The following is a 12,482-nucleotide window of genomic DNA, read 5'->3' on the forward strand; positions in this document are numbered from 1 at the left end:
GACCCGTGGCTCGCGTCGCCGCGCGAGTTAAGATACTTTAACTTTACTTCAAACACTTACCCGCATCGCCGCACGGTCCGCATAGCCGCGCGATCTACAAAATAGACAAAGACTTCTAACACTTACCCGCATCGCCGCACGGTCCGCATAGCCGCACGATCTACAAAATTACCCGCATCGCCGCACGGTCCGCATAGCCGCACGATCTTAAAACTAAACTTAAAACTCTAAACACTTTAAGACTTACAGACTTACTGCCATTAGCACTGACTTTCGCGATTCGCGTTGCTGCGCCTCTGCGTCATTACGCGTCGGCGTCACTGCGCGTTTACGTCACCGCGCGTCGACGTCACTGCGCGTTCGCTTCACTGCGCGTTTACGTCACTGCGCGTTCGCTTCGGCCCTTCTCTCGGCCGCGCGTTCGCGTCGGCCCTACCTTCCGAGTTGCTGCGGGGTTTTTTTTTAAATTCAATCAGAGCCTAGACGGGCCAAGTGATATACAAGGTCGACGTCGTACCTGAGTTGAACACCTATCCTCTATTTAAATCCCCATTTTATTCCCTGTGAGCCTAATTTTCTAATTTTGATTTCTTATGAGCCTCAATTAATTTATTTTAGTCTCCAAATTTCCCTATCCTTTCGCGTTACTGCGCAGTTTAAATTCAATCAGTCAATGAAAGCCCTAATTTATCCTTTGGGCATTTCCTGGCTCCGCAACTTATCATCCGAATATACGTAATTCAATAAGGTTCACACTCTTAAACTTCCCACATACAGGACAACACTACGAAGGGTTAAAACAAACTTTCATTCTGTTTGAGATAAAACAAACCACAACTCCCCGGCTTTTTTTTTACAGTAAAAGTCACAGAAGCATTTCTCATTTAAACAGAAATTCATAAGAGTCTCTTTTCTTTCCTATTAATTTTTTTTGGATCCATGATTGATCATCTATCCCTATCTAGCTCTAACTATCTTTCCAAGTCGCCGCTTGGTTTGCATCATCGCACAATTTCCCTATCTCTATCCCTATTCTAAGTTTGAAAGGTATTCACCAGATTGTCCTGGATCTCGTTCAGACACTACCTGAGAACCAGCGAGTGGCTAAACTTTCCTCAGACTTTTGAAACCGGGGGAAACTGGAGCAGTATTGAAATTATACTCACTCCAGTGGCCATTTTCCCCTCGTCTCGTCCAAGGCTAGTCTGGCTCTTAATTCGCAAGTTTTCGGCAGTCGTCCGTTGAGATCCCACTTCTGACACCAAATGTTAATTCCTGGATTCTTTTACTTCAATCTGGTTCAGTAAAATTACTGAGTCGAATACCTCTTGTGCTTTGAACAAAGCAATCTTTATTACCAGCCAGTAAGACCTATCAGACAGAAGATATACTCTCTGGATAGAGCGTACACACTCCCTACGGATAGGTGAAGTTACATCGTAAAGCGTTAACAGTTATACAGTTTTGAAATCAGATAACAAAATACAAATGGATTGACAGTCTAACTCAGTCACTCATTAGTCAATCTATATGAGATGTTCTTCTTGAAAGCTTAAGTATTGCCTCCAAATGTTTCAATCTAATGGTGTGACTATTTATTTACTGAGACCTTGCAATTCTGCAGATGTATTTCATGTTACAATTATATATTATTGGCAGGATTAGTGACTTGAAACCTTGAGACAGACTGTTAGCTAAGCTGATGTTGCACTATTTGCAATCTGACATTCTCCCAGCTATTCTTCCATGGCTTATACATTTTCATATATCCCGTTTACTTTACTGTCCTTAATTCCATATATTCCGTTCAGATATCCACATCGCGATATTAATGCAATTTGTTGCTGATAACAGGCATGGGGAATTGCAATAGATTGATAACTGCAGAGGAAGAGGATTGTTATGTATTGCTAACAGCGTGAATTATTTTAATGTGAGGTGGCCCTTGCACATTAGCTACCACACGAGCTTGGCAAAGCAAGGTCTTGGTCCAATGGCAAGGGGATCCAAGACGACTGGACACCAGGCTCTGCTGCATGTTTCCTCTGGCACTGACACTCACTGGGGTACAGTTTCCTCTGGCACTGTCCCTCACTGGGATACAGTTTCCTCTGGCACTGACTCTCACTGGGGTACAGTTTCCTCTGACTCTCACTGGGGTACAGTTTCCTCTGGCACTGACTCTCACTGGGGTACAGTTTCCTCTGGCACTGTCCCTCACTGGGATACAGTTTCCTCTGGCTCTGACTCTCACTGGGGTACAGTTTCCTCTGACTCTCACTGGGATACAGTCTCCTCTGGCACTGACTCTCACTGGGGTACAGTTTCCTCTGGCACTGACTCTCACTGGAGTACAGTTTCCTCTGGCACAGATTTACTGTGTATCTAATTCGTGCTGCCCCTGCCCTGGGAGTGCTTGATGGGACAGTATAAAGGGAGCTTCGCTCTTTACCGAACCCGTGCTGTACCTGTCATGGGATTGTTGGGACAGTGTAGAAAGAGATTTGCTCTGTATCTAACCCGTGCTCTGCCTGCCCTGTGAGCTTTGATGGGTCGCTGTAGGAGAAGCTTTCCTCTGAATCTAACCTGTACTCTACCTGTCCGAGTTGTATCTGATGGGACAGTGTAGAGGGAGGTTTACTCTGTATCTCATCATCATCATTGGCAGTCCCTTGGAACATAGGAAATAGGTGCAGGAGTAGGCCATTCGGCCCTTCGAGCCTGCAACACCATTCAATATGATCATGGCTGATCATGCAACTTCAGTACCCCATTCCTGCTTTCTCTCCATACCCCTTGATCCCTTTAGCCATAAGGGTAACATCTAACTCCCTTTTGAATATATCTAATGAACTGGCCTCAACAACTTTCTGTGGTGAAGAATTCCACAGGTTCACAATTCTCTGAGTGAAGAAGTTTCTCGGTCCTAAATGGCTTACCCCTTATCCTTTGACTGTGCTCCCTGGTTCTAGACTTCCCCAACATCGGGAACATTTTTCCTGCATCTAACCTGTCCAATCCCGTCAGAATGTTATATTTTTCTATGAGATCCCCTCTCATTCTTCTAAATTCCAGTGAATATAAGCCTAGTCGATCCAGTCTTTCTTCATATGTCAGTCCTGCCATCCCAGGAATCAGTCTGGTGAACCTTCACTGCACTCCCTCAATGTCCTTCCTCAGATTAGGAGACCAAAACTGTACACAATATTCAAGGTGTTGCCTCACCAAGGCCCTGTAGAACCGCAGTAAGACCTCCCTGCTCCTATACTCAAATCCTCTCGCTATGAAGGCCAACATGCCATTTACCTTCTTCACCGCATACTGTACCTGCATGTCAACTTTCAATGACTGATGTACCATGACACCCAGGTCTCGTTGCACCTCCCCTTTTCCTAATCTGTCACCATTTAGATAATATCCTGCCTTCCTGTGGATAACCTCACATTTATCTACATTATACTGCATCTGCCTTGCATTTGCCCACTCACCTAACCTGTCCAAGTCACCCTGCAGCCTCTTAACATCCTCCTCACAGCTCTCACTGCCACCCAGCTTAGTGTCATCTGCAAACGAGGATGACTTGCTTCCACGCCAAAAAAGGATGAGTTCACAGGTGCTTCAATGAAGGACCTAATATTCCAGATCCTGAACTACATCCTGAAGGGTGGAAGATGCCTGTGCGTGGCTTTTTTTAACGTGTGGTGGCCGTTGCACGCCAGCCACCACATGGGAAACTCAGTATCTAATCTGTGCTGTGCCTGCCCTGGCATTGTTTGATGGGATAGTGTAGAGGGAGTTTTACTCTGTATTTATCCAAAGCTGTACCTGCCCTGGGAGTGTCTGATAGGACAGTGTAGATGGAGGTTTACTCTGTATCTAACCTGTACTGTACCTGCCTTGGGAGTGTTTGACGGGACAGTGTAAATTGGGCTTTATGCTGTATCTAACGTGTACTGCACCTGCCTTGGAAGTATTTGATGGGACAGTGTCGAGGGAACTTTACGCTGTATCTAACCCGTGCTATACCTGTCCTGTGAGTGTTTGATGGGACAGTGCAGAGGGAGCTTTACTCTGTACCTAACCCGTGTTGTACCTGCACTGGGAGTGTTTGATGGGATAATGTAGAGAGAGGTTTACTGTGTATCTAACCTGTGCTAACCTAGCAAGTTGTGAGGAGGACGCAAAGAATCTACAAACAAATATAGATAGGCTAAGTGAGTGGGCAAAGCTTTGGCAGATGAAGTATAATGTGGAAAAATGTGAGGGTATCCACGTTAGTAGGAATAATAAAAAAGCAAATTATTTAAATTGTGAGAGATTACAAAATGCGGTGGTACAGAGGGATCTGGGGGTCCTTGTACATGAAACACAAACATTTAGCATGCAGTTACTGCAATTGATTAGGAAGGCAAATGGAATGTTGGCCTTTATTGCAAGGGGGATGGAGTATAAAAGTAGGGTAGTCCTGCTCCAACTGTACATGGCATGGTAAGACCACAACTGGAGTACTGCGTACTGTTTTGGTCTCCTTATTTCAGGAAGGATATACTTGCACTGGAGGCAGTTCAGAGAAGGTTCACGAGGTTGATTGCTGAGATGAAAAGGTTGTCATAATGAGAGAGGTTGAGCAGGTTGGGCCTGTACTCATTGGAATTTAGAAGACGTAGAGGTGATCTTATTGAAACGTGTAAGATTCTGAGGGGGCTTGACAGGGCAGATGAAGAGAGGATGTTTCCCCTCATGGAGGAATCTAACACTAGGGGGCATAGTTTCAGAATAAGTGGTCGCTCATTTAAAACGGAAATCAAGAAGAATTTCTTCTCTGAGGGTTGTGAATCTTTGGAATTCGCTACCTCAGAGAGCTGTGGTGGCTGGGTCATTGAATGTATTTAAGGTGGGGATAGACAGATTTTTGAAAGATAAGGGAGTCAAGGGTTATGGGGAGTGGGCAGGGAAGTGGAGTTAAGGCCTGGATCTGATCAGCCATGATCTTATTGAGTGGCGGAGCAGGCTCAAGGGGCCAAATGGCCAATCCTGCTCCTATTTCTTATGTTCCATACCTGCCCTTTGCATGTTTGATGGGACAGTGTAGAGGGAGATTTGCTCTGTATCTAACCCATGCTGTACATGCCCCAGGAGTTTTTGACAGGACAGTGTACAGAGAGCGTTACACTGTATCTAATCAGTGCTGTACCTGCCCTGGTAGTGTCTGATGGGACAGTGTAGAGAGAGCTTTACTCTCTGCATAACCCGTGCTGTACCTGCCTTGTGAGTGATTGATGGGACACTGCAGAGGGAGCTTTTGCTCTGTATCTAATCCATGCTCTACCTGACCTGTGAGCTTTGATGGGTTGGTGTAGGGGAAGCTTTCCTCTGTATCTAACCCGTACTCTACCTGCCCTAGATATGTTTGATGGGACATAGAGGGAGCTTTAGGCTGTATATAATCTGTGCTGTACCTATCCTGGGAGTGTTTGTTGGAACAGTGTAAAATGAGGTTTACTCTATATCTAATCCTTGCTGTACTTGCCCTTGGGAGTGTCTGATGGGACAATATAGAGGGAGGTTTATTCTATCTAATCCGTGCTGTACCTACCCTGCAAATATTTGATGGGACAGTGTAGATGAAGCCTTACTCTGTTTATGACCCGTGCTGTACCTGTTGTGGGAGTGTTTGATGGGACAGTGTAGAGGGAACTATACTCTGTATCTGACCCATGCTATTACATGCCCTGCGAGTGTTTGATGGGGCAGTGTAGAGGGAGCTTTACTCTATATCTGGCCCATGCTATACCTGCCCTGTGCGTTTTGGATGGGACAGTGTAGATAGATGTTTATTCTGTATCTAACACGGGCTATACCTGCCCTGGCATTGTTTGATGGGACAGTGTAGAGGGAGCTTTACTCGGTATCTGACCTCTTCTGTACCTGCCCTGGCAGTGTTTTTGGGACAGTGCAGAGGGAGCTTTACTCTGTATCTAACCTGTGCTGCACCTTCTCTGGCAGTGTTTGATGGGACAGTTAGAGGGAGCTTTAATCAGTACCTAACCCATGCTGTATCTGCCCTGAGAGTATTTGATGTGACAATGTAGAGGCAACTTTACAATGTATCTAATCCATGCTGTACCTGTCCTGGGCGTGTTTGATGGGCTAATGTAGACAGAGATTTGCCGTGTACTGAACCTGTGCTAACCTAGGAAGTTGTGAGGAGGACGCAAAGAATCTACAAAGAGATATGGAGGGGCTAAGTGAGTGGGCAAAAAATTGGCAGATGGAGTATAATGTGGGAAAATGTGAGGTTATCCACTTTGGTAGGAAAAATAAAAAAGCAAATTATTATTTAAATGGGGAGAGATTACAAAATGCGGTGGTGCAGAGGGATCTGTGGGTCCTTGTACATTAAACACAAAAAGTTAGCATGCAGTTACAGCAAGTAATTAGGAACGCAAATGGAATGTTGTCCTTTATTGCAAGGGGGATGGAGTATAAAAGTAAGAAAGTCCTTCTACAACTGTACAGGTCGTTGGTAAGACCACACCTGGAGAACTGCGTACAGTTTTGGTCTCCTTATTTAAGGAGGGGTATATTTGCATTGGAGGCAGTTCAGAGAGGTTCCCGAGATTGATTACTGAGATGAAGGGATTGTCATATGAAGGAAGGTAAAGCAGGTTGGGCCTATTCACATTGGAGTTTAGAAGACTTAGAGGTGATCTTATTGAAACGTATAAGATTTTAAGGGGGCTTGACAGGGTAGATGCAGAGAGGATGTTTCCCTTCTTGGGGGAATGTAGAACTAGGGGGCATAGTTTCAGAATAAGACTGTTTAAAACTGAAAATGCGGAGGAATTTCTTATCTGAGTGTTGTGAATCTTTGGAATTCTCTACCTCAGAGAGCTGTGGAGGCTGGGTCATTGAATGTATTTAAGGTGGGGATAGACAGATTTTTGAATGATAAGGGAGTCTAGGGTTATGGAGAGCGGGAGGGAAAGTGGAGTTGAGGCCAGGATCAGATCAGGCATGATCTTATTGAATGGCAGAGCAAGCTCGAGGGGCCAAATGGCCTACTCCTGCTCCTATTTCTTATGTTCTATATCCGCCCTTTGAGGTTTTGATGGGACAGTGGAGAGAGAGATTTGCTCTGTATCTAATCTGTGTTGTACCTGCCCTGGGAGTGTTTGATGGGACAGTATAGAGGGAACTTGACTCTCTGTCTAACCCATTGCTGTACCTGCCCTGGGAGTGTTTGATATGGGAGTGTAGAGGGATTTTTACTTTGTATCTAACCTGTGCTGTATCTGCTCTGGCATTGTTTGATGGGTCAGTATAGAGGGAGCTTTACTCTGTATCCAATCTGTGCTGTGCCGGCCCTGGGAATATTTGATGGGACAATGTAGAGGGAGCTTTACTAAGTCCCGAGGTTGCAAGCCATCGGGTCCAGGGGACTTTTCCACCTTTCGTCCCATTATTTTACTGAGCACTTTTTCTTTAGTGATTGCTTTAAGTTCCTCCCTCACTACAGCCCCTTGATTATCTATTATTGGGGTGTTTTTAATGTCTTCTACCGTGAAGACTGATACAAAATATTTGTTCAAAGACTCTGCCATTTCCCTGGTCCCCATTATTAATTTCCCAGTCTCATCCTCTAAGGACCAACATTTACTTTAACTACCCTATCCTTTTTACATACCTGTAGAAGCTCTTTTTATATTGCTTGCTAGTTTACTCTCACAATCCACCTTCCCTCTCTTTATTATTTCTTTAGTCATCATTTGCTGTTTTTAAAAACATTTGCCTCCCACTAATCTTGGCCACTTTGTGTGCCATTGTTTTCAGTTTGATACCATCCTTTACTTCCTTCATTAACCGCGGATAGTTCTCCCGTCGCTTAAAGTCTTTCCTTCTCACCGAAATATATTTGCTCGTGGCTCAGGTAGTAATCCAGAGATTATTGCCTTTGTGGTTCTGCTTTTTAATTTAGCCCCTAGCTGCTCAAAATTCTTGAGCAGAACCCCTTTCTTTGTTCTAGCTATGTCATTGGTACCTACGTGGACCACGACAACTGGATCTTCCCCCTCGTACTCCAATCCCTCTTCAGCCCAGAGGAGATAGAAACATAGAAAATAGGTGCAGGAGTAGGCCATTCGGCCCTTCAAGCCTGCACCGCCATTCAATGAGTTCATGGCTGAACATGCAACTTCAGTACCCCATTCCTGCTTTCTTACCATACCCCTTGATCCCCCTAGTAGTAAGGACTACATCTAACTCCTTTTTGATGTCCTTAACCTTGGCACCGCGCAGGCATCACAGCCTTCGGGACTCACACACTCGGCTGCAGAGAACAGTATCTATCTCTGAAACTATACTGTTTCCGAACACTACAACATTTCTTTTTACTCCCCCCCCCCCACTTGAATGGCCTCCTGTACCACTGCGCTGTGGTCAGTTTGCTCATCCTCCCTGCAGTCCCTGCCCTCATCCAAACAGGGAGCAAGAATCTCGTACCTGTTGGACAATTGCAAGGACTGAGGCTCCTCCATCACTACCTCCTGGATCCCCACAGCTGCCTCGCTCGTAGTCACACCATTCTGTCTCTAACCACGGACCAAATTTGAATTAATTAATCTAAGGGGTGTGACTGCCTCCTGGAACACAGGGTCCAGGTAACTCTCCCCCTCCCTGATGTGTCGCAATGCCTGCAGCTCGGACTCCAGCTCATCAACGTGGAGCTGAAGTTCCTCGAGCAGCCAACACTTACTGCAGATGTGGTCGCCGTGGACCTCAATGGGGTCAACCAGTTCCCACATGCAGCAGCAGTAACACATTGCCTGCCCTGCCATCTCGAATGTATTTAGTTAAGTTTTCACATTTTGAAAGTTTAGATTTTTAATCCCATGCCCAAGAAAAGAGAGAAAAACTGACCAACCAATCACTTCCCTGCTTTCCTATGATGTCACATTTTGAATCTTTTTACTTCTTCTCCTCCCAGGTCACTTGGTGCTGTTTCGGCTGTCTGCTCGGCTGACTCACGCCCTTTGTAGGCTTACCGCTGCTCCCGCTCTCGCGCCCTTTCCGAAGTCCCGCTGCTCGGCTGACTCACACCCATTGTAGGCTTACCGCTGCTCCCGCTCTCGCGCCCTTCACGAAGGGATGGGCATAAGTTGGGTTTTCCCCTCGTGTTGGTTCTCTCACCCCCTGCTGCTGGCCCAGTCTGGCAGTTATGTCCTTCAGGACTCGGCCAGCTCGGTCAGTAGTGGTGCTACCGAGACAGTCTTGATGGACATTGAAGTCCCCCACCCAGAGTACATTCTGTGCAGCTTGCTACTCTCAGTGCTTCTTTCGAGTGGTGTTCAACATGGAGGAGTACTGATTTATCAGCTGAGAGAGGGCGGTGGGTGGTCATCAGCAGGAGGTTTCCTTGTCCATGCTTGACCTGAAGCCACGAGACTTCATGGGGTCCGGAGTCAATGTTGAGGACTCCGGGCCACACCCTCCCGACTGTATACTACTGTACCGCCACCGGTGGGACAGGACACACCCAGGGATGGTGATGGAGGAGTCTGGGACATTGGCTGAAAGGTATGATTCTGTGAGTATGACGATGTCAGTCTGCTGCTTGACTAGTCTGGGACATCTCTTCCAATTTTGGCACAAGTCCCCAGATGTTGGTGAGAAAGACTGGGCTGGGTGGGCCGTTGTCGGGTCCGTAGCCGGTGCGGAGGTCGATGCCGGGTGGTCCGTCCGGTTTTATTCTTATTATTGTTTTTCGTAGCGGTGGATCAATTGATGAATCAATATGATCTTATTGAATGGTGGAGCAGGCTCGAGGGCCAAAGGGCCTACTCCTGCTTCTAATTCTTATGTGCTTATTCCCTAGCCCAGACCCTGTCTCTATATTAAGAGCAATGGTCCCAACACTGACCCTGGGGACACCACTGTTTACATCCCTCCAGTCTGAAGAACATCCATTAACCACTACTCTCTGTTTTCTGCCCTTTACCCAACTTCCTCTCCACACTGCCCCACTCCCTTTAATACCATGAGCCTTAATTTGATCAACAAGCCTCCTGTCCGGCACCTTATCAAACACCTTTTGACAATCCATCGACACAACATCCACTGCATTTCCTTTCTCACTGCACTGTGTTATTTCCTGCAATAATCCCTGCTGTCTATCCTGAATCAATCCATTTCACTACCAAATGTTGCGACATTTACTTCTGTAGCCAGAATCCCCCGCGCAGGGGTAAAGTGCTCCATCAATGACACCAGGAGCCCAGACACGGGACCGGGCTGTGCTCTGAGCAGGCGCAGTGCCAGTGGTGGAGGTGGTCTGAGGTGGAAGAGACATTCCGCGAGTCGGTAGGAGTTTGTGGGCTCAGCGGAGCAATTAGACCCCTGGGTGGGCTGGGCAGCTTCATAAACACCTGGTGTAGGCCCCAGGCACCTAATATGAGCCGGCAGGACCCATGTTTGACCCGCGGTGATAGACCCGACCGCTCGGGGTAACTAGCCGAATTCTTAGACACGATCAGCGTGCCTGGGCGGCCATCTTGGTACAGGAGCAGAGGGCGGGCAGGGCTTTAGGGTCCCAGTGAACTCGAGAGAAAATCATTTCCTTATTTATTCTCAGTCTGCACACTAGGGATGTAGAACTGAACCCAACCAGAGAAGAGGGAGTGAGAAAACTGCAGATGGAAGAAAGAAATGATGGAGGTGGTGCGATGAGTTTGGATTTCAGCACAGGGTGGAGGGAGAGTGTGTGGGATGGGAATTTACAGCTTTGGGAAACAAGAGACGAAAGAATGTTCCATAAAAAGTAGGATTGTCTGTCCTCAATTTCTATCCTGCACTTCCAGTGCTGACTTTCGTAAACACCTTTTACAGGATATTAGAAGAGGAGGATTTACAGACAGGAAACTCGAACCAATCAAGATCTGACAGAGTCACTCGATTCACTTGAATATCATCGGCCTTTGAATGTGAAAGGAGAAACGTTTGTCTGCTCTGTCTGTGGGAAAAGATTTCAAACATCAGTGTGACTGGAAAAGCACCGAGACACACACACCCGAGTGAGAGTGTTCCAGTGCACTGATTGTGGAAAGAGCTTTAACTAGTTACACAGCCTGAAAAAACATCGCACTATTCACAGCGGGGAGAAACCGTACACGTGTTCTGTGTATGGACGAGGCTTCAACTGATCGTCAAACCTGGAGAGACACAAGGACACCTGCACCATGGAGAATCTGTGGAAATGTGGAGACTGCGGGAAGGGATTCAATTGCTCCTCTGCGCAGTCACACCGGGGAGAGGCCGTTCACCTGCACTGTGTGTGGGAAGGGATTCACTTATTCATTCAGCCTGCTGATACATCAGCGAGTTCACACTGGGGAGAGACCGTTCACCTGCACTGTATGTGAAAAGGATTCACTTGTTCATCCAGCCTGGTGAGACACCAGCGTGTTCACACTGGGGAGAGGCCGTTTACCTGTCCTGTGTGTGGGAAGAAATTCACTGCATCTTCACAGCTCATTGAACACAAGCGTGTTCACACTGGGGAGAGACCGTTCGTCTGTTCCGTATGTGGGAAACAGTTTGCTAAATCATCTCATCATCTGAGTCACCAGCGAACTCACACAGGAGAGAGGCTGTTCATCTGCTCTGTGTGTGGAAAGGGATTCACTAATTCATTCGAGCTTCATGCTCACCAGCATATTCATACCGGGGAGAGACGTTTTACCTGTTCTGTGTGTGGGAAGGCATTCACTCGTTCATCCCACCTCACTGAACACCAACTTGTTCACACCAGTAAGAGACCGTTTAAATGTTCTGACTGTGAAAAGAGCTATAAAAGCAGAAATGATCTGATGAAACACCAACGCACTCACACTGGGGAGAGACCGTTCATCTGCTCCGAGTGTGGGAAGGGCTTCCCTCTTTCATCCAACCTGCTAACACACCAGCGCATTCACACTGGGGAGAGGCCATTCATCTGCTCCGAGTGTGGGAAGGGCTTCACTCGTTTATCCAACCTTCAGTCACACCAGCGAGTTCACAAGTGACTGCAGGGGTTGGATTCTGCTTTTATTGTTGCCGTTAATCACATCCAGGACTGAACCATGTTCACTCGGACAGTTGGAGTTTGTTGCTGCTGGTGTAATTAATCCCTCTAACTGGGCTGGAGTTTAATTTTCTGGATATCATAGAATCATAGAATGGTTACAGCACAGAAGGAGGCCTTTCGGACCGTCGAGCCCGTGCCGGCTCTCTGCAAGAACACTTCAGCTAGTCCCACTCCCCGCCCTTTCGCTGTAGCCCTGCAAATGTTTTATTTCAGGTACTCATCCAATTCCCTTTTTGAAAGCCACGATTGAATCTGCCTCCACCAGCCTTTCAGGCAGTGCATTCCAGATCCTAACCACTCGCTGCTTAAAGAAAAGTTTTTTCTCATGTCGCCTTTGGTTCTTTTGCCAATCACCTTGAAT

At 46.8% G+C, this 12,482-nt stretch overlaps 1 protein-coding gene across 5 annotated transcripts in view; it reads left to right on the forward strand.

Annotated features, from left to right (window-relative positions):
- Nucleotides 1–12,482, forward strand: part of LOC139273508 (zinc finger protein ZFP2-like) — a 119,599-nt gene that overhangs the window by 8,101 nt on the left and 99,016 nt on the right. The window contains exon 3 of one of the 5 annotated variants that reach the window (XR_011595155.1): nt 10,885–11,030. The exons of the other annotated variants lie outside the window; for them this stretch is intronic. The gene's annotated coding sequence lies outside the window, so the exon portion shown is untranslated. Of the gene's footprint in view, nt 1–10,884; nt 11,031–12,482 lie in introns of those variants that run through there. 5 annotated transcript variants of the gene reach the window in all.

The sequence above is a fragment of the Pristiophorus japonicus genome, chromosome 9 (assembly GCF_044704955.1).
Source record: "Pristiophorus japonicus isolate sPriJap1 chromosome 9, sPriJap1.hap1, whole genome shotgun sequence".
NCBI classification, from domain to species: domain Eukaryota; kingdom Metazoa; phylum Chordata; class Chondrichthyes; family Pristiophoridae; genus Pristiophorus; species Pristiophorus japonicus.